The 19,948-nt window shown below is 37.3% G+C and overlaps 1 long non-coding RNA gene and 1 pseudogene across 1 annotated transcript in view; both read right to left on the bottom strand.

The window, feature by feature from the left end:
- The window catches only part of LOC125080896 (uncharacterized), a 71,398-nt gene that overhangs the window by 35,162 nt on the left and 16,288 nt on the right, over positions 1–19,948 (bottom strand). The gene's annotated exons all lie outside the window — the stretch shown is intronic.
- Positions 9,250–9,366, bottom strand: LOC125081561 (uncharacterized; annotated as a pseudogene).

The raw sequence follows: 19,948 nt of genomic DNA, 5'->3' as shown, positions 1-19,948 counted from the left end.
AATTCTCTTGCTCAGGCCCCCAGCCTCTAGTGACTTGACTTCTACAGCAGCCACCCTAATAGTCCTGCCTCATAACAATCTCTACACCGCTCACAATGACCTCAGGGGAAAAAAAAGTCTAGATTCTTCTAAGCAGTCTAGAAGGCATTTCTTGATCTGGCTTCTACCTCTCTGTCCAGCCTAATTCACCACTTCATCTTCCCTCACCTTGTACTTCAGATTCTGGTTACTGAATTGACTGTAGAGTTTTCTGAGTAGACCACAACTTCATACTTTATTGTTTCTGTTTACGATGTTTCCTTTGTCTAGACTGTCTTCTCCCAACTTATCTGCCTGATTTTAATCATCTGGGAAAAGTGGTCTTTGAAGAGCCTCAATATAGAATATCCCCCTTCCCTACCATCAGTTCCGGATAAACTGAAAAATTAAATAAAGGATGAGAGGGTTGGAGATCAAAATAGTACTCTGCTTACTGTTGGAGCCCTAATCGGAGGTCATGGCTTTAGGTGTGTGAACCTAGTGAGGATGCTAATGAAGAACCCTGGAGTTGGGCATCTCACCAGCTGGAGTGATGGGACTGGATTGAATTAAGCTTCCCCCCATGACCAAGGAAGACCCTTCAGAGGACCCTACCCTGGTGACCAAGGGGGACCCTGGAGAAGTACTATCACATGTATACCCTGAAGACAGCAGATCCTAAGAGGAGAAAAAAAGAACCTGAGCCTGCTAAGGCCAGGGATCTTCTGTAAACTTTCTAATCAGGCCAGTCATTTCATTTTCTTTAGGACAGAGTAAATAAATAAAGAGGCAAGGAGAGGCCAGGAATGTGAATGTGGTTTTACAAATCCCTCTACATGGACACTAGAAGTGGGAGAAATGCAGTCCTTCCTAATATTTTCATGTCTTCCTCTAGTCTTTATTCCTGTGTATTCCCTAGTTTTTGCTAAGAGATATAGAGGCACTTTACTCTAGCCAGTGATTTTCAACTAGGGGTGAATTCCCACCCCCTCCCCTACAAGGGGACAACTGGCAATGTCTGGGGACATTTTTGGGTATCTCAGCCTGGAGTGGGGATGCTACCAGTGGTTAGTAGGTAAGATCAGGGATGCTGCTAAACATCCTACAACCCATGGGATAGCTCCCAAAATAAAGAATTATCCAGCTCAAAATGCTAAGACTGGGAAACCTTGCCCTACACATATACTGCTCCTAATTTGTACTTTCTATACTTACCTTATCCTTACTTCCTTACCAAAGACACACTATGTGTTTCAACTTTGGATTCTCAATACCTACTAGGTGATCAATAAACATTTGCTAAAAGACTTAATGAATGAATGAGCCAGGTTATAAACATTAAAACTACAAGAAAATAGTCAACTAACCCTATGGATGACCTAGAGATCATTTATACCTTTAGGGTTGCTAATTTGGAGGCTGAATGCATGGTGTCTGTAAACTTTTAAAATTACATGTAAAATGGTGTGTGTTCATACTTGTATTTTCCTGAGGTAGAAGGATTAGATTTTACCAGATTCTAAAAGAAGTCTATTACTCCAACAATATTAAAAGCCACGTTTAAGATGCCAGTTTAAAAAAAAACTCATACCAGGAGAATCAGTGCATCAGCCCCTCTTTCTAGGAAAGGTCTGGCCATACCTGTTTGTCATGGAAGGATTACCTTGTGGTTCTGACTCATTATACCCAAATTTAAGAACCACAATTGCTTGTTTTTATGCCCAGAGCCTCCTGCCTTTGACTTTCTTATTGTTCTGTTATTGTTCATGACTCTTAGGTTACATTTGCTGTGCTGACACATAGATAGCCTTCAAATATTATAACCTGGGCATTTTCTTAATCTCATTCCATTTTGCTTCTAATTATGCATTAATTTACCAGGAGCACATTAAACTTTAATAGAGACATTAGAAATTATCTGCCCAGGGCAGTCATTTTATAGATGACAAAATGAAAGCCCAAAAGAGGTAAACCAACTGCTCAATATCAGGAAGGACTGCAATTATCTCCTGTTTCCTGGTTTAGTGAGCTTTTAGGAAATAAACTAGGGTTTTAACTATCATGACTTCCTGATATGATTGCCCATACACCATCTTTCTCCAATGCTCATAGCTTCTTAAGAAATTTTAGTTCTGGTACATGATGGAAACTGCCCAACATATTGTAAGACTTGCTCACAGCAAAAATAAAATGAGAGAGAGAGAAAGGAAAGAAAGAGGATAATAGAAAACACAATGACTAGTAATAACTATTGACCTTGGAACAAACCCCAAAGAGTTACTTGCGCAGTGTCTTAACTCACAGTTCTTTAAATAGGGTTGCTTGGGATGTTCTCTCCTCTTAGGTGAAAACAGAACTTAGTACCAGACCAAACAGATCCCTAGGGCTGACAATGCACTGAAGTCTGGCTTGAACAGGTCTAACGAGCTGGGACCTCATATCATGAGTTCCAGAGGGCTGGAAAGGCATGTAGAATGGAGGTCAAAATTTTGATCAGGTAAGCTAATCGGCAGCAGGGGAACAGAAACTTGTGCCTACTGGGAAGAGGCATGACTACACAAATCACCTTCTTTTCAACCTAGAGTTAATACTACAGTTCAGAATTAGCTCCTCTGCCATTACATACATATACAAAGGATTTCCTGTGAGAAAAAGGAAACACCTCTTAAATCTGGTTGTTGTTGTTTTTCATCACTTTGGCCATTTAGTAGCTATATAATCTTCAGCTAAATACTTTCTGTTTCTAAGTCTCAGTTTCCTCATTTGTAAAAAAAAAAAAAAAAAAAAAGATAATAACAACCACCTGATAAGGTGCCTGCAGGATGCTCAGCTATTGTAAGCTCTTAATAAATATTAACTATTCATACTTGAATATTTTAATGGTATTGTTTTGGAAAGTAGCAATACTCCAACTAACTATATTTTCAGTTTCTTAAGTAGTTAATAAACTCTGCTTTCTCTTTCAATGATTTTGATGAAACATCTTCTTGACATTTTAGACAAGAATTTTACCACTGAGCAAAAGTTTGGGGTTTAATTTCCTGTTGGCAATCTACTAATCAAAATTGCTGCTTAATTACCTAATTCCCCAAATAACCTGCACCGAGAAGGTTCAGTACATGGAGTGGGTATATTTGACCAAATTAATTTGAATTTTATCTTCACAAGTTCCTTTTCAGCCTTTAATATTATTGATTCACTAAAGTTGTGGGTAGTTAACTGATGTGGGGTGCGATGCAGACAGGGCAGAGAAATCTGTGTAAGGAGAAGAGGAAAATAAAAGCATAAACTAGTTTAACTGCATTAATTGATTTAACTAGTTGTTAGACACAAAAATAAGCTCTTCCAGTTAAGGCTTTAAAAGTGTTTTTGGGGACGCCTGGGTGGCTCAGTTGGTTAAGCAGCTGCCTTCGGCTCAGGTCGTGATCCCAGCCTCCTCGGATCGAGTCCCACATCCGGCTCCTTGCTCAGCAGGGAGCCTGCTTCTCCCTCTGCCTCTGCCTGCCACTCTATCTGCCTGTGCTCACTCTCTCCGTCAAATAAATAAATAAAAAATCTTTAAAAGTGTTTTTGTCTGGCTTGACTCCTTCAGGGTGTGTGTGTGTGTGTGTGTGTGTGTGTGTACATGTGTATGTTTACATCTTATATTTTGAAATTGTGGGAGAATTTGTGTCAGCAACTAGATAAGGCATCGGGACTTTTTTTCTTTGGGACACTAGAAGCACATCTGTGTTCATTACACTCAATTCCTGGCTCTATGCCAATCGTCTCTCTTTTTTTATTTCTATTTTTTTTTCCCCTTTCAACCCCAATGCCTGCTCCTTCACCAAGATCACCATTCTAATTTGCTTAAGATGCCCCTGGATATGCATATGCTTTTGTCACTTAACACTGTATTTTTAGGATCTATCCATGTTGCTATATGTATACTGAGAGTATGCTTCTATCCACTGTACGGCATTTTAAATGCATCTGCTACATTTTATTTATGCATTTTCCTGGTGATTGCACCTATGTCCCCTCCAGGCACTTACCAAGTAACTTATCACATAACCACTTCATATGAACATCCTTATATATAACTTCTAAAGATCTGTGAGTGTATCTTCTAAGGTATGAACTCAGGAATGGGATTGATAGGTCAGCAAATAGAGAATATAGATGCAATTTATATAATTAAATATATGTTTTTTATGTATACATATGTATAAGTATTTAAACATAAGTAGTGACAGACTATTCTCCAGAATGGCTATTCCTGTTTCCATTCCTCCCAGCAGTGCTCTCGTTTTCCTATTTCCACATATATCTCACCAATACTTAATATTATTCTATTTCTGGTTTTTGTCTCTCTGGTTAGTAAAATATAACATTTCATGTTGTTTTAATTTCCTTTGTTTTCTCTTGATTACTAATGAGGTTGAGAATTTCTTCATCTATTCATTGGCTATCTTCCATTTTGTGTATCGCTTCTATAGGCATGGTTCCTTTTCTCTGTATTTTTTTTTTTTTTTTTTAGTTACTAGAAACTTTTTATTTTTTTTTAAACTTTATTTTTTTTTAAAGATTTTATTTATTTATCAGAGAGAGAGAGGAAGAGAGAGCGAGCACAGGCATACAGAGTGGCAGGCAGAGGCAGAGGGAGAAGCAGGCTCCCTGATGAGCAAGGAGCCCGATGTGGGACTCGATCCCAGGACTCTGGGATCATGACCTGAGCCGAAGGCAGCTGCTTAACCAACTGAGCCACCCAGGCGTCCCTAGAAACTCTTTTTAGAGCTAGCAAACATTTTCTTCCAGTGACCTCTCTATTAGCCTTGTCTATGGTGCCCTTCACTGAATAGAAATTGTTAAACTTTATACAGCTATGGACATCAATTTTGGCAGTATTGTGTATACTTCCTTGATCCAAGAAGCCATTTCTTAGGAAGTTAGAAAACATTCCTTTACATTCTTATTTATTAGTTTTATAGTTTAATATGTAAGCTTTATAGTTTATAGTGTATGATGTGAAGTAGAGAGCTACTTTATTCTTTATATGGTAAATCAGCACAGTCAGAATCATACGTCAAAAAATCTAGCTTTCTCTACTGCTTTGTAATGCTTTCTCAATCATATTCTAGTTTTTATATGTTCATGGGTCTGTTTATAAACACTCTTGTTCAATCCTACCAGTCTCTGTTCTTCTACCCAAACTGTATTGTTTCTATTGCTAAGAGTCAGCGGTGTATCTTAATGTCTGAGGTGAGTCATTTACATTTTCCTTTTAAAAATTGTCCTAGTAACTTGGGGGCTTGTATTCCTTTATATATCTTATAATCAGTTGCTTAAATTCCTAAAAACATACTGCTAGAATTTTATTAACACTTTAAGGTCAATACTGAAAGAAAAAAAAATGTTATGTTGTCATTCTATCTATTTACTAAGATTTTCTTTTACATTCTTAATAGAATTCTAAAATTTTCCATTAAGTTTTGTGCATTATACACTTTAGTTCTTAGGCACTATGGTTTGAATGTTACTGTAAATGGTGTCTCCTTCCTATTAATATTTTTAAGCCAATTATTGCTGGTTGAAATTTCTAAACTGTTTTTTTGTTTGACAGATCTGCCAAACTCTTGAAAAACTCCTGATACTTTAATATTTTGTCTGCTAATCCCTTTGAGTTTTTTTTTAATGTAGATACAAAAAAACAATAGTTGTTTGTTCCATTTTAACCCTATACCTCTTATTTTGTTTCAAATACTATTTTTTGGCCGGAACTTCTGGTATTGTATCAAATAATGGTTCACTGCAGCCAACATCCAAAATTTCTCTATTCAGTATAGTGTTGGTTGTAAAGTTTTAGTAAATAAACTTTATTTAGGGAAAAAAATTTTTCCTTTTAGTAACAGTTTTTAAAAATCATATTTATCAAATTCTTTTTCTACAGCTATTTGAATGACATAGATCTTTTTCTTTTAGTCCCTTAATGTGTACATTTTCTTTTTTTTTTTTTTTAAAGATTTTATTTATTTGAGAGAGAGGCAGTGAGAGAGAGCATGAGCAAGGAGAAGGTCAGAGAGAGAAGCAGACTCCCCATGGAGCTGGGAGCCCGATGCGGGACTCGATCCCGGGACTCCCAGGATCATGCCCTGAGCCGAAGGCAGTCGTCCAACCAACTGAGCCACCCAGGCGTCCCTAATGTGTACATTTTCTTATGTTGAATGACCTTTGTATTCTCAAGAGAAAAACTTATTGCGATGCTATTTTTTTAACAGACAGCATCCTTCCATTAGCTAATAATTTTATTTAGAATTTTCTTATCTATATTCATAAGTAAGGTGGAGCTACATATTTTTTTCTTATACTGTTTTCATCTGGGTTTGAAATCAAGATTTTATTGGCTTTATCAAATTACTTGAGCAGTTTTCCCTCTTTTTGTATTTTCTGGGATAACATAAAGTTTAACAGTTCTTTAATAATTTAGTAAAACTCAACTGTAAAATTGTAAAAAAAAAAAAAAGCTTTGATTACCATAAAAAATGTAACTGTATCAGTCTACTAAACTTTTCTGTTTCTTCTTGGGCCAATTATGCTTTTTTTGGTTTTATTTTCCCCAATTATATATTTTATCCAGGTTTTATTACTAGTCTCTATTTCATTGCTTTGTTTTTTCCCCTTTGATTAAATTCTTAGTTAATGTGTTTTTAGACGTTCTTCTTTTCTGATGAATGTATTTAAATCTATATCCCATATTAGTTATGTTTTGATTGCCTTCTGGTCACCCCTTTGGTGAGGGAGGGATTTTCCCACCCTAAATAGTATGAGATGGCCAAACACAAGACACCTGACTTGAGACATAGGAGATTGATCGCAGTGTATTGGTCATATATTCATAACCCAGGAGAGGAGGATACCACGCACCACTGGGGGCCACAAGGGTTGCATTTGGGAGCAGAGTGATCGATTTTTTTCCTACTGGAAATATTTGTCCAAGGGTACATTTTTTGGAAATCTTATCATTTTATTAGCCTTACATTACTGAGAATATCATAAAACCCTAAGTTCAAGGACTTCCTTTAATACTCTATGTTAACTGTAACACAAATATTACTTTACTGCCTTCTTCCATCTAGGAAAAGTTTGATAATAAAATAGTTAACACTTAAAGAATGTTTACTGTGCAAGGGAGTGTTTGATGCAATTTACATACATTAACTCATTTAATGTTGGTAATAGCAACCTCATTCTTGATAGGTATAATACCCTATGCCTAGCCCTCACCCCCATTTTAGAAGCTTGTAGAGTTTTTCTTTTTTGGTTGATGGTCTTAAATGTTAGTATATTATGCCTAGGTATGATTTCTTTTTTCATCTACTCTATTTACTAGTTCATGGTGATTTTTATCTAAGGTCTTCTACATTTCTTCAGTTTTGAAAAATTCTTGTTATTATCTCCTCAAATATTTCCTTTCCTTCATTTATTTGGTTTGGTTTGGGGTTTTTTTTCAGCTTTACTGAGATATGATTGACCGGGAACATTGTGTTAAGATGGATGTGATGTGGGACACCTGGGTGGCTCAGTTGGTTAAGCCGATGCCTTCGGCTCAGGTCCTGATCCCAGAGTCCTGGGATCGAGTCCCACATCGGGCTCCTTGCTCAGTGGGGAGCCTGCTTCTCTCTCTGCCTCTGCCTGCTGCTCTGCCTGCTTGTGTTCTCTCTCTCTCTCTCTCTGACAAATAAATAAAATCTTTAAAAAAAAAAAGATGGATGTGATGATTTGATATACATATATTATGAAATGATTATCACAATAAGGTTAGTTAACACATTCATTACCTCACATAATTACCTTTTTGTGTGTGTTATGAAAAATTTAAGATCTACTCTTAGTAACTTTCAGGAATACAATTTTTTTTTTTAAGATTTTATTTATTTATTTGACAGACAGAGATCACAAGCGGGCAGAGAGGCAGGCGGCGGGGGGGGGGGGGGGGGGGGGCGGGAAAGCAGGCTCCTTGCTGAGCAGAGAGCCCAATGCAGGGCTGGATCCCAGGACCCTGAGATCATGACCTGAGCCGAAGGCTGAGGCTTAACCTACTGAGCCACCCAGGTGCCCCTACAATATTGTTAATGATAGTCACCATATTGTACATTAGATCCCAGAACTTACTCACCTTATAATTGGAAGTTTGTACTCTTTGACCATTATTTCCTCCTTTTTGTCACTCCCAGCTCTTGGAAACCATCCTTCTACTCTCTGTTTCTATGTGTTTGGCTTTTTTAGATTCCACATGTATGTTATATCATACAGTATTTGACTTTCTCTGTCAGACTTATTTCACTAAGCACAATCTAAAGGTCTACCCATAGTGTCACAAACAGCAAGACTTCCTTCCTCCATCTATTTGTTCCCTCTTCTCAAGACTCCTATTTATAGATCTCAACTTTTTTTTAAACTTCTATCCTCTGTATATCTTACCTTTCCTTTTATATTTTCTTGCCTGTTGCTTCCTGGAAGAGTTCTTCAGCTGATCTTCCAGTTTACTAATTTATTTTCAGATATGTTGAGTTCTTTATTTCAAGTCTCATGTTTTGATGCCCAGTTTCTTTCACTGATTCATTTTCATAATGATTTTTGTCTGTTTTGTGTTCCTAATAATCTCCCTTATTTTTTTGAAAATCTTTATCATGCTTTAAAAATCTTTTTCTTCTACCTGGTGCATTAATAGTGCTTCATCTAGCACAGGTTTTCAGTTTGTCTTCTTTTATAGTGCTTACATCTCAGAAAGTTTCTACTTTGGCTGGTAATGTTTCCACACTGAAGCAGCAAAAGCCTAGGCCCTGTCTAGCACTCATCTGACTATATTTGGCATTGGGGAGGGAATGCTCTTCTTAGAAGGTGTCTGGTGTAAAATTCACCCTCTATCACTCATCCCACTTATTCTCTCCACCATCAACTTGGCAACTGGCTTTGAAACATTCCTATCCCTTGGCCTATGGCACTACTCTTTGTCAAAAGCTAGCTCTCTGAATGACAATCACCTCTCTCATGGCATACTGAAAGGAAAGGGGGAGAGGGAGAGCTAAATGCTTAAGGACTAATCTCCTGTATGTATGAGTTTTGTTCATTGGCTTGCTTTTTATCATTCTCCATCCAAGCTAGAGAGCACTTCCCTATCTGACTCTGATCCAGAGCACAGGATGGCCCCTTGCTTTTGAGTTGATATGTTCCTCACACCTGGACCTAATCTCCTTCTGTCTCCCAGGAGCTCCTTAAGTTTCCCATCCAAGTACTAACCAGGCCCGACCCTGCTTAGCTTCCGAGATCAGACGAGATCGGGCGCGTTCAGGGTGGTATGGCCGTAGACTAGTTTCAATGTCAGGTTCTAGGATTCCTCAACCTTTTTTCTTCTCTTTTGGCATCCCTAGAAGTGGGTTAGGGGAAATCCAGCCCCTAGAGCTACTTTACTCTTTTAACAGAACCAGCCAAGTATTGCTTAGGTACTCCTAGCTGTATCCTAGTCTTCATTTGTAAAATACGTCTAAGAAAATTTGTCTTCCCTGAAATATGTTAAAGCTGAGTTTTTATAATGATAGAAGAGGGTATTTCACAGACTTGAGGTGGCAGTTTTGTACCAAGATGTGTGGCTTTTAGAAGGAATATAGCTGGGGCACCTATGGTGGCTTAGTAGGTTAAGCATCTGTCTTTGGCTGAAGTCATGATTCCAGTGTCCTGGGATTGAGCCCTGCATCCAGCTCCCTGCTCAGCAGGGGAGCCTGCTTCTCCCTCTCCTCCCTGCTCCTTCTGTCTCTCTCTCATAAATAAATAAAATCTTAGGAAAAAAAAAAAAAAGCCCAGAAAGAACATAGCCAGGGTAAGACAGTATGACAAACCTTGATAAGTAGTACATACACCTCAGCCATATTTATTGATCTCCAGTAACCCTGTAGAGAATTTTTCATTCATTTTCCTTTTTTTCTCTTTCTTCTCTTCTCCCCACTCCCACCCCACCTTCCCTCCTTCCTGCCCTTTTTTTCTGCAGTGGGACACAGGTAAAAGCGGATTTGCAGCAGGAAGTTTGGTGGAAGGGCAAAGAAGCACTTTCCTCCATAGTCAGAGGATTATGTCTAGACAAGGATGACTGATTTGACTTCCAAATTAAAATATTGCAATGCAATTTCCCCAGCAACAATAGGTGATTCTTATAAGCAAAGCATTATATAGTTCTTCCTTGCTCTTCTAACTGTAATGTCCCCTCTGATTTCTTCCATTAATGTGCTTCTTGCCAGAAGCAAGCCAGATAATTGAGTAAAGACAGCTGGATTAGTCACTCCAAATTACCTATATTCTACAAAAGAAAAAAAATTACCAGAAATCGGCAGCCAATTTTTATTTTCCCCCAAAGTAAAAATGTGCAGGGGACTATTCAAAAATGTTATTTTATTTGCATTCTATGTTTATGTAAATTCACAAGAATAAAATGTTTTCCAGTGACATCATCTTCCCTCCTAAGTAGATAATTAACTAACTGGTACACTTTCCAAAAGAAGGATTTGACCAAATAAGGACCATTGCGAATGCAAATGCATAAAGCAAACACTTGGTGAATAGGAAAATAAATCTACCCCCAGAAGAGAAAGAATATACCTAAGTGACTGCTTCTTAAGAATAATAATGTTATTCATTTACTTCAGAGTTTCTTATTCAGATATTCTCGATTTATTCAATAAAGAAAAAAAGGTTTTTAAAGCTATTCTTTTCCACTTTTTAACATATAAATTTATTTCATTATGGCCAGAACCTATTTCAACCAATTAATTTATCCTTCAAAAATAAATCATAATCATTCCCTTCCTTCTTTCTATACCACTATTACATCTTTATCCCCTGTATCAGTTACTATTGCTGTATAACAAACACACCAAAACCCAATGGCTTAAAACAAATATTTAGTATTTATCATGTGTTTGTGGGCTGCCTGAGGTCAGCTGGGCCTCAAATGCTTCCCACCCCTCTCTCTCTCTCTCTCTATAGGCTAGCTAAGACATGTTCTTCTCTTGATGATCGCTGAAGTAAATCCAATCACACAAGAGCTTCTCAAGTCTTACTAATATTCTAGCAGCCAAAGCAGATAATATCATCAAGCCCAGAGCCAAGAGGTGAGAGATGTAGGTTGGAAGAGAGAAGGAATGAATATTTGGAATAGTAATTTAATTTACCTCATCTCCTTATTCATATGTTATGGTACATTGACCTCTTAACTGCCTTTCAGTATGTACAACCATCCTTGTCCAGTGTTTTCTTTTTACATTTCCCAGATCAATCTTCTTTAAAAAGTACTTTTATTATGTCATTCATTTGTTCTAAAATCATGAATGAGCCTCAATTTACAACTATACTATGTCTAAAAACCCTGTCTTTCAAAACCCTTCATAATTTGGCCATTCTTCATTTTCTCAGCATATATCCTCCACTCTAATAAAGCCAGATTCTTCAATATTTTATGAACATCTTTTACCTAGTCTCATCTAGATACTTTTGTTCAGACGGTTCCTCCCGCCATAAATGCCACCCCATCTGCCCAGTCCTAATTTCATCTTCTCCACAAAGTTTCTGAGGTAATTTCCCCTAATTTGTGTGCCTTTTCTGATGTTGAATCAATATGTTACTTCTCCCAGGGGAAGATCTGCTTTTCACTTACTGATTCAACAAGGTTTTACTTAGTATTTACTAGGCATTGCCAGGCATTATAGTAAATGTTGGAGATAGCACAGGGAAAAACAGTATACTGGATATATACAACAGTATACTGGATAACCTAGAAGAAATGGATAAATTCCTAGAAATATCCAACCTTCCAAAACTGAATCATAAAGAAATAGAAAGCCGGAATAGACTAATTACAAGTGATAAAACTGAATCAGTAATTAAAAAGCTCCTAAAAAAAAAAAAAAAAAAAGCCTGGGACCAGACCACCTCACAGGTGAATTCTACCAAACATATAAAAAGTTAATATCTATCCTTCTCCAATTATTCCAAAAAATTGAAGAGGAAGAAACACCTCAAGGCCAGCATTATCCTGATACCAAAACCAAAGACCCCACAAAAAGAAAATTATAGGCTAATATCCCTGATGAATATATATGTAAAAATTATCAACAAATGAATGGATATGCATATACCCATTATATCTATATCTATCTATATATACACATACACACACAAACACACAATGGAATATCACTCACCCATAAGAGAGACCATAAAAGAGAATGAAACCCATAAAAAGAGAATGAAATCTTCCTGTTTGCAACAACATGGATGAATCTAGAGGGCATTATGCTAAGTGAAGTAAGTTGGAGAAATTTAGATTTCTAAATATGTAGAATCTAAAAAACAGATGAATAAAACAAAACAGACTTGTAGATACAGGAAAGAAACTCTTGGTTATCAATTGGATCAGGGTTTGGGGAGGGGGCAAAATAGGTGAAGGGGATTAAGAAGTAAAAACTTCCAGTTATAAAAAAATAAGTCATGAAGATGTAATAATGTACAACATAGGGAATACAGTCAGTAATATTATAAAAACTCTGTATGGTGATAGACACTAACTAGAATTATTATGAAGATTATTTCATAATATATAAAAATAAAATCTCCATGATATATACTTGAAACTAATAGGATATTATATGTCCATTTTACTTCAATAAAAAGTAAAATAAATATAAATAAAAATCAATAAATACATTAGTTTTTTAAAAAGTCCCAGTCTCTGGGATATGCTCGTTGACAATCTCTTAGGAAATATTAAGGTGTGATAGAGCTGCAGAGAGGTGAACATATAGGGAGGCACAGAGGTACACAGAAACGGCATTTAATCCTGCCTTGGGGGACTATGGAAAGACCTGGAGAATAAGTTATCTAGAGTTAAATCTACGTGGTAAGTGAGAATTATTCAGTTGAAAAAGGATCAGTAGAAAGCATTAAGGGTTGAAGGAACTAAGATGAAGAAGAATAGCCAGCATATTTAAAGTGCTTCCCATAATTCTGTGTGGCTGGGGCACTGAATGTAAAACAGAGAGAGGAGAGAAATAAGGCTAGAGAGGAAAGCCATGTGTAAGGAATATGAAACTCACTGAAGTCAGCAGGAAGGCAAGCAGTGTGCTTAAGAAGGGACTTGACATAATCAGGTTCCTGTTTGGATTTTTTATTTTATTTTGCTTTCTTTGATTGAGATATAATTAAAATATAACATTATATTAGTTTCAGGTGGACAACATAATGATTCAATTTTTAATATATTATGGTATGATCACCACAAATCTACTTAAAATCCATCACCATACATAGTTACAATTCCTTAGAAAGATTTTTTTATTTGAAAGAGAGAGCATGTGTTGGGGCGCCTGGGTGGCTCAGTGGGTTAAGCCGCTGTCTTCGGCTCAGGTCATGATCCCAGGTCCTGGGTTCGAGCCCCACATCGGGCTTTCTGCTCAGCAGGGAGCCTGCTTCCTCCTCTCTCTCTGCCTGCCTCTCTGCTTACTTGTGATTTCTCTCTGTCAAATAAATAAATAAAATCTTTAAAAAAAAAAAAAAAGAGAGAGCATGTGCATGTCTGCTCAGGGGAGGAGCAGAGAGGGTGAGGGACAGGGAGAGAATCTCAAGCCGACTTTCCACTTAGCACGGAACCCATCGCAGGGCTCAACCTCATCACCCTGAGATCATGACCTGAGCCAAAATCAGAAGTTGGATGCTTAACCAACTGAGCCACCCAGGTGCCCCATTCTTAATTTTTTTCTTATGATGAGAACGTTTAACATCCACTCTCTTAGTAATTTTTACAACAGGATATTGTTAACTGTAGTCGCCATTCTATACAATCACATACCCACATCCGATTCATTTTATATTGGCAGTTTTTTTTTTTAAAGATTTTATTTATTTATTTGACAGAGAGATCACAAGTAGGCAGAGGGGCAGGCAGAAAGAGAGGAAGGGAAGCAGGCTCCCCGCTGTGCAGAGAGCCCGATGTGGGGCTCGATGTGGGGCTCGATCCCAGGACCCTGGGATCATGACCTGAGCAGAAGGCAGCGGCTCAACCCACTGAGCCACCCAGGCGCCCTATATTGGCAGTTTTTATCTTTTGACCTCTTTCACCCATTTCACGTCTCACTACCACCCACTCCTGGCAATCACAAATCTGTTCTCAATATTTATGAGCTAATTTAAAAAATTCCATTTATAAGTGAGATCATGTGGCATTTGCCTATCTTTGACTTATTTCACTTAGTATAATGACCTCAAGGTCCATCATGGTATTGCAAATGGCAGGATTTCCTTTTATATGTCTGCATTCCATTTTATTTATATTTATATACATATATATACACAAACTACACATTCATGTTATAATTACATATATTATAGTACATATAAATATTATAGATATATTATAAACATTATAAGTTATTTATATTAGATATATTATGATAAATAATATAATAATTATACATAATATACATATAGCATTTTCTTTATCCATTCATCCACTGATGGACACTTAGTCTGTCTTCATGTCTTGGCTTTTGTAAATAAAGCTGCAGTGAATACATGGGTGGAGATATCTTTTTGAGTTGGTATATTCGTTTCTTTTGGATACAGAATTCCAGAAGTGAAATTGCCAGATCATATGCACCAGTGCACAAGTGTTCTCTTTTCTCCATATCCTTCCCTGTTTTAAATCTTTTAACACAGATAGTGTTTTAAAAGATCTCCTTGGCTGCTCTGTGGACCACGGATTAAAGGGAGATAAGAAGAGAAGCAAGACCAGTTCAGGAGGCTGTTGTAATAACCCACGAGAAAGATGAGTGTGAATCAAACTATAGTAGTAGAGAAGAGTAGATTATTTTAGGGATATTTGGAAGTGGATTTAACAGGTCTTGGCTATTAAAATGAAATAGGGGTAGAGAGCAAACAGCAATGCCCCAAGATAGTTTGGGGAGCTTGAGAGGAAAAAGAGAAGATACAAAGAAGTAGAAAGTAGGATGGGAGCAGGATGACAGGTGGATGATAGGGGTGGGCGGGGGAAGGATGTCACACCTTGGTGCTAATTAAAGAATGATACTTGTTCCAGATATTGCCAAGCAAGCAGATAAGGAGGGCCTTCCCAGCACCTCTGAAATCACTCCACATAGGTGGCCACCTAGCCTGCTCATAAATGGGTGTCGGTTCAAGTTGGAATGGGTCTAGGAGGAGTGCTATGGCCCAATGTTGCCTGAGATCCAGAGCAGCCTAGTTGTGGATACCACAGCGGGGGTACAAAGTTGCTGAAGCCAAGACTATGGGTCTGTGTGCACTTTCTCCCTATTTGACTTAGAAGACTGATAGTTAACTATTCCTCATTCCTTAAATACATATCCACTGGTTGGGTTCCTGAGACTTGCAGCTAATCCGTACTCACTTGATGTTACTAAACTAAGAGCATTCTACTAAAAAAGAAATGAAATAATTAACTCCAAAAAGTCAAATTTATATTCCTTTTAAGGAAACTGAAATTAATAATTAATCCTTTATATCTGGAGAAATAAAATTTTCTTTGCTGGAAGAATGGTCTAAATATATACACTGGATCTTAAAAACAAAGACAGACATGGAATTTTTATGGTAATATCAGTGATACTGAAAGGCTGCCCCCCCCCCAAAAAAATAGTGCCTATGAGAATGACAGTTACACACTCAAGGGAGGGAACTGCATACCTAGTGGTTTACAATGTGTTCAATTACTGGGTAGAACAGCAACTCAAGTCTCTTAGCAGTGCAAAAGTCTATTAGATCACTTACCACCCTCCCCCCATACTCCCACCACTGTAGGATTCTTCTCTCTGGTATGTTCATAAGGACTCTGTTCAGTCTCGTTTTAAAGGTCTTAGGCTTGGAGGTTTTAATCACCTTCTTTAGAAGACTCTTCCCTCCTATCATAGGAAGTATGTCCTTAAGGGAAATTGACTGATACTTAACCCATATTTTACTTGTTATAATTTCCTATTACTCTAATTAATACCTTTCTCTGAGCTTTTCCTTGTGACTCACCTACCATGTATCACCTCTTCCTCTGTGGTGTTTTGCTATTTAGATCCCTTGCATGTGAACAGTTATTCTGAGTTTCTAGTCAGTCTTAATAGTTAGGAAATGTTTAAGCCTGTAGTACTAATAAATCAGCTCAAGGTATAATTAGAGGCTTAACTCTGTGAAGAGAAGATGTAACCCATTTGTTAATAACATCACTTAGGTCTTTTGAAAACATTCCTGCCTAAAATAACTGAGTCAAATTAAGAACTAGTCTTGGACATAATGTCAAAATAATGGCCTTTGAGGACATTAGGAGCCCAATTTCTCTATTGAAAGCATAGCTAAGAATGCTCTGCAGCTTTCTGCTAGTTATTACATAGGCAAGTTGACTTTGAGCTTCTTCAGAGTTGATTAGAATTCAGATGAAATTAATATTAATTTATGTGCTAGATGCTTTTATTATAGTCATCTCACAGTCAACTACACCACAGCTAAGAGATGTTAAGTAATGTTTACAATGCCACACAGTAGATAGTGACAGACTCAGGATATAGACTCAGGCTATAGACCCAGGTCTTTTGACTCCAAATCCTGAGCTCTTAAAGTCATTCACCTGATCCAGAGATGATAACACTATTACTTAGATTTGAGTCTCTCCACCACACCATGAGGCCTTAGCAAAATATCCGCTTTGTATTTTCTGCTGTGCCATAAAGCATATGGGCATGAAAAACAAACATGTTTATAGATGTATAAGAGCTACGGAATTAATATTCTCCACCTTGTAGTAATAATGCCTCCTTGCTCAACCTACTTCACATTTAATCCTCTTGTGTTCTTATACATATGCCCACTGCCCCCCTTTATGGACAAGGTATTCTCAAAAGTTTTCCAAAGAGCACTTATTAGAAAGTGGCTAAGTTCAAAATCAAACACAAATCTCTCTAAAGTCCTTCCTTCATTTGTTGAAAAGTGAATGAAGGAAGCCCTACTTCTCTTCCTCATTAGGAATGGTGGTGGTGGGGGAGGTGGGAAGACGGGGGGGGGGGGGGGGGGGGGGGGGGGGGAGATAACAAAGAGGAATTGCAACATGTTTTGCAAAGTAAAATATGCTAGTGAACTGATTGTATCAACCTGCTCCAGAGGAATCCTGCACATGATAAACATTAAGACTCACTAAACCAGTTTTTCTGTTGTGTAATTCCTCCTCCTGTCACCCTCCTAAATATGCAATGTCATCTCTTATGTACTGTCATCTGTTCAGTGATAGCTAGTTCTAATTCCATTGCTATTTGGATAAATTATGTTTAAAATTTAAGATAAGAATTTTTAATAACAAGAATATTCTCTATGAGAAAATGAAAATTTAAAAGAGCATGTAACCTGACAAACACTACATCAGCTAGGTGGTCAAGGTGATCAACAGTGATAAACCATGGGATTAAATTGGCACTTTATACCTGTGGTCTTGCTTCGAAATATGGTTAACTTCCATCTAATTAAGAGAAAAATATTAGAAAAATCTCAATAGAAGGACATTTTACAAGATACCTAATACAGATATAGATATAGCTGAAACCAAAATACCTAAGTACTCCTCAAAACTCTCAAGGTCATCAAAAACCAAGAAAGTCTAAGAAATTGTCACTGTCAATAGAAGCTTAAGGAGACAGGATCACTAAAGGTAATGTGACATCCTGGATGATATCCTGGAATAGAAAAAGGACAATAGGTTAAAAACTAAGAAAATCTGAGTAAAGGACAGACTTCAATTAAAAATAATGTATTGATATTGATTCACTAATTGTGACAAAAAGACCATACTAAGGTAAGATGCTAATCACAGGGCAAACTACTAGTGGGTTATGTGGGAATCTCCATACTCTCCTCATGATTTTTCTATAAATCTAAAACTGTTCTAGAAAATAAAGTTTATTAGAAAAATAACTAAAATGAAAGAGCATATTTGTAAATAGGGTTTTGTTTTGAATAAATTCCTTAAAAGGCATGTTCTTCTCCCATTCTCATGTTTTTTTAAAAAATCACAAGCACACAGAAAAAAATAGCATTTTTAAAAATTCATAGGAAATGTTTCTATCATGGAAGTATAATAAATTACTTTTCCCATCTTGCCATCATGAACAGAGATTAAGAAATTCAGGGTTATTTTTTCTTTAGGTTTATTATTGATTATGATCTTTAAAAAGTCATTTTCCATTTGTAAAATAGATAAAATTTTACCTCATGGGAGGGTTATAAAGTTTAAAGCAAGGATGCAATGAAATAAATAAACAGTTTATAAAAAGAATTACTTTAGGGCTAACATTATAATATCACAGCTTTTTAAAATACAATTTTCATCCATCTCACCCAGTGTCCAGAGTATTTGACTTTCCTGTCAATGATGATGCCTATAATGATTTTATTCTTCTGTTGAATTTTCTTCACACAAATCAGCATGCACTTAAACTTTGCTTAAATACCAAGACATGCTGACACAGGCTGGGGACAGAATTACATAGATAGTCCACACCCTGGCTCCTGCTCAGTTTTTTAAATCCAGGACACGGTGTAACCCAGCAAGTCACTGTTTCATGAATCAGCCCCTCGATGTGAGGGGGAAAGTCTTTGGCAACCTCACTGTGCTATTCTAAGGTAAGAGAAGTGATTGCCTAGGGAAAAGACATCACGGCCACCACATGTACAGACTTGCTCTGCCCAGGATGTGGGGAATTTTACTTTGCTTGGAATCAGCCCCAGAATTCAAAATTAAGCTAACTACAGCTTACTTTTCTAATATCCTAAAAATGCATGCTTTTGTAAGTCCCTAGGTGCTGGCTTTCACTATCCATGCTTGCTTTGCCTCTGCTCACCATCCCTGAGCCACTGGAGTTGATACACTGTTGCTTGATCTTGTCAGGTAACGTGAAACAGAGTGAGACAATCAGCTATTCAATTCAGTCACAGGTTTGAGTGTAGAAACAACCCCACATGTAATCAGAAGTCACAAGACAGTAAAGGTGACCGCAGGCTCTGAAAAGAGACCTAAGTCTATACCAGAAACTAGGCAGCCAGGGGTATGGTAATCAACTTCTGTGGTATCTATTTTCTTATGGTTTGTGCTATCACTGTCTAATTCAAGAGAATCTCACTTGGTTGGACCAACAGAAGACAGGCAGGCTGTTCTTCTGTGGAACCTGCTGGGTCCAGTCTCTGGCCTAAGGTAATTTCCAACTGCTCCTTTTCTTCCCTCGTGTAGGTCCATGGAACTCATGGTGATCAAGACTTAGGATTCATGGTAGCTACTGACCAAGAATTTTATGGAACATAAATTCACCACATGATTTTAAAGTTGTAAGACTTGAATCCCATAGCTTGCATTCCATTTCTCTTTAATACTATGCCTACTGCATCTATCCCTGGAGATTCCTGTTTCTTCTCATCTGCAAGATTGGCTGTGAGTGGATCATGTATTCCCTAGTACTTTCTTGTCAACTGTATGGACATGCACACCATTTTTGCTTTAGAAGTTTAGACTTAAGTACTATAGGAATGCTGACACCAGAAAATAATGTAATAAGCATGGAGGAAGTTGTAAAAACTAATAAATTAAATAAAAGTCTTCCAGTCATAGTCCCCAGTCTGAGGTTGTGGGATAACACCCTTTGTTTGCAGTTCTTGTTCGTAAGAGTGACGTTCATAAGAAATAATAAGGAAAAATGTTGATTGGGTTCTTATTTGGGGGAAATGTGTATTTTCAGGAACTTTCAACCGCATGTTACCAAATTCAGTGGGCATTTTCACAGAAACAGGTATTTAAAGAATTACTACCTCCCTTAAACATACTGAGATACTTACATCCCTATCCAGAATTCTT

The sequence above is a fragment of the Lutra lutra genome, chromosome 11, assembly GCF_902655055.1.
Source record: "Lutra lutra chromosome 11, mLutLut1.2, whole genome shotgun sequence".
In the NCBI taxonomy this organism is placed as follows: Eukaryota; Metazoa; Chordata; class Mammalia; order Carnivora; family Mustelidae; genus Lutra; species Lutra lutra.
The sequence above is the reverse complement of the archived record's forward strand: the minus strand, read 5'-3'. Positions and strand labels throughout refer to the sequence as shown.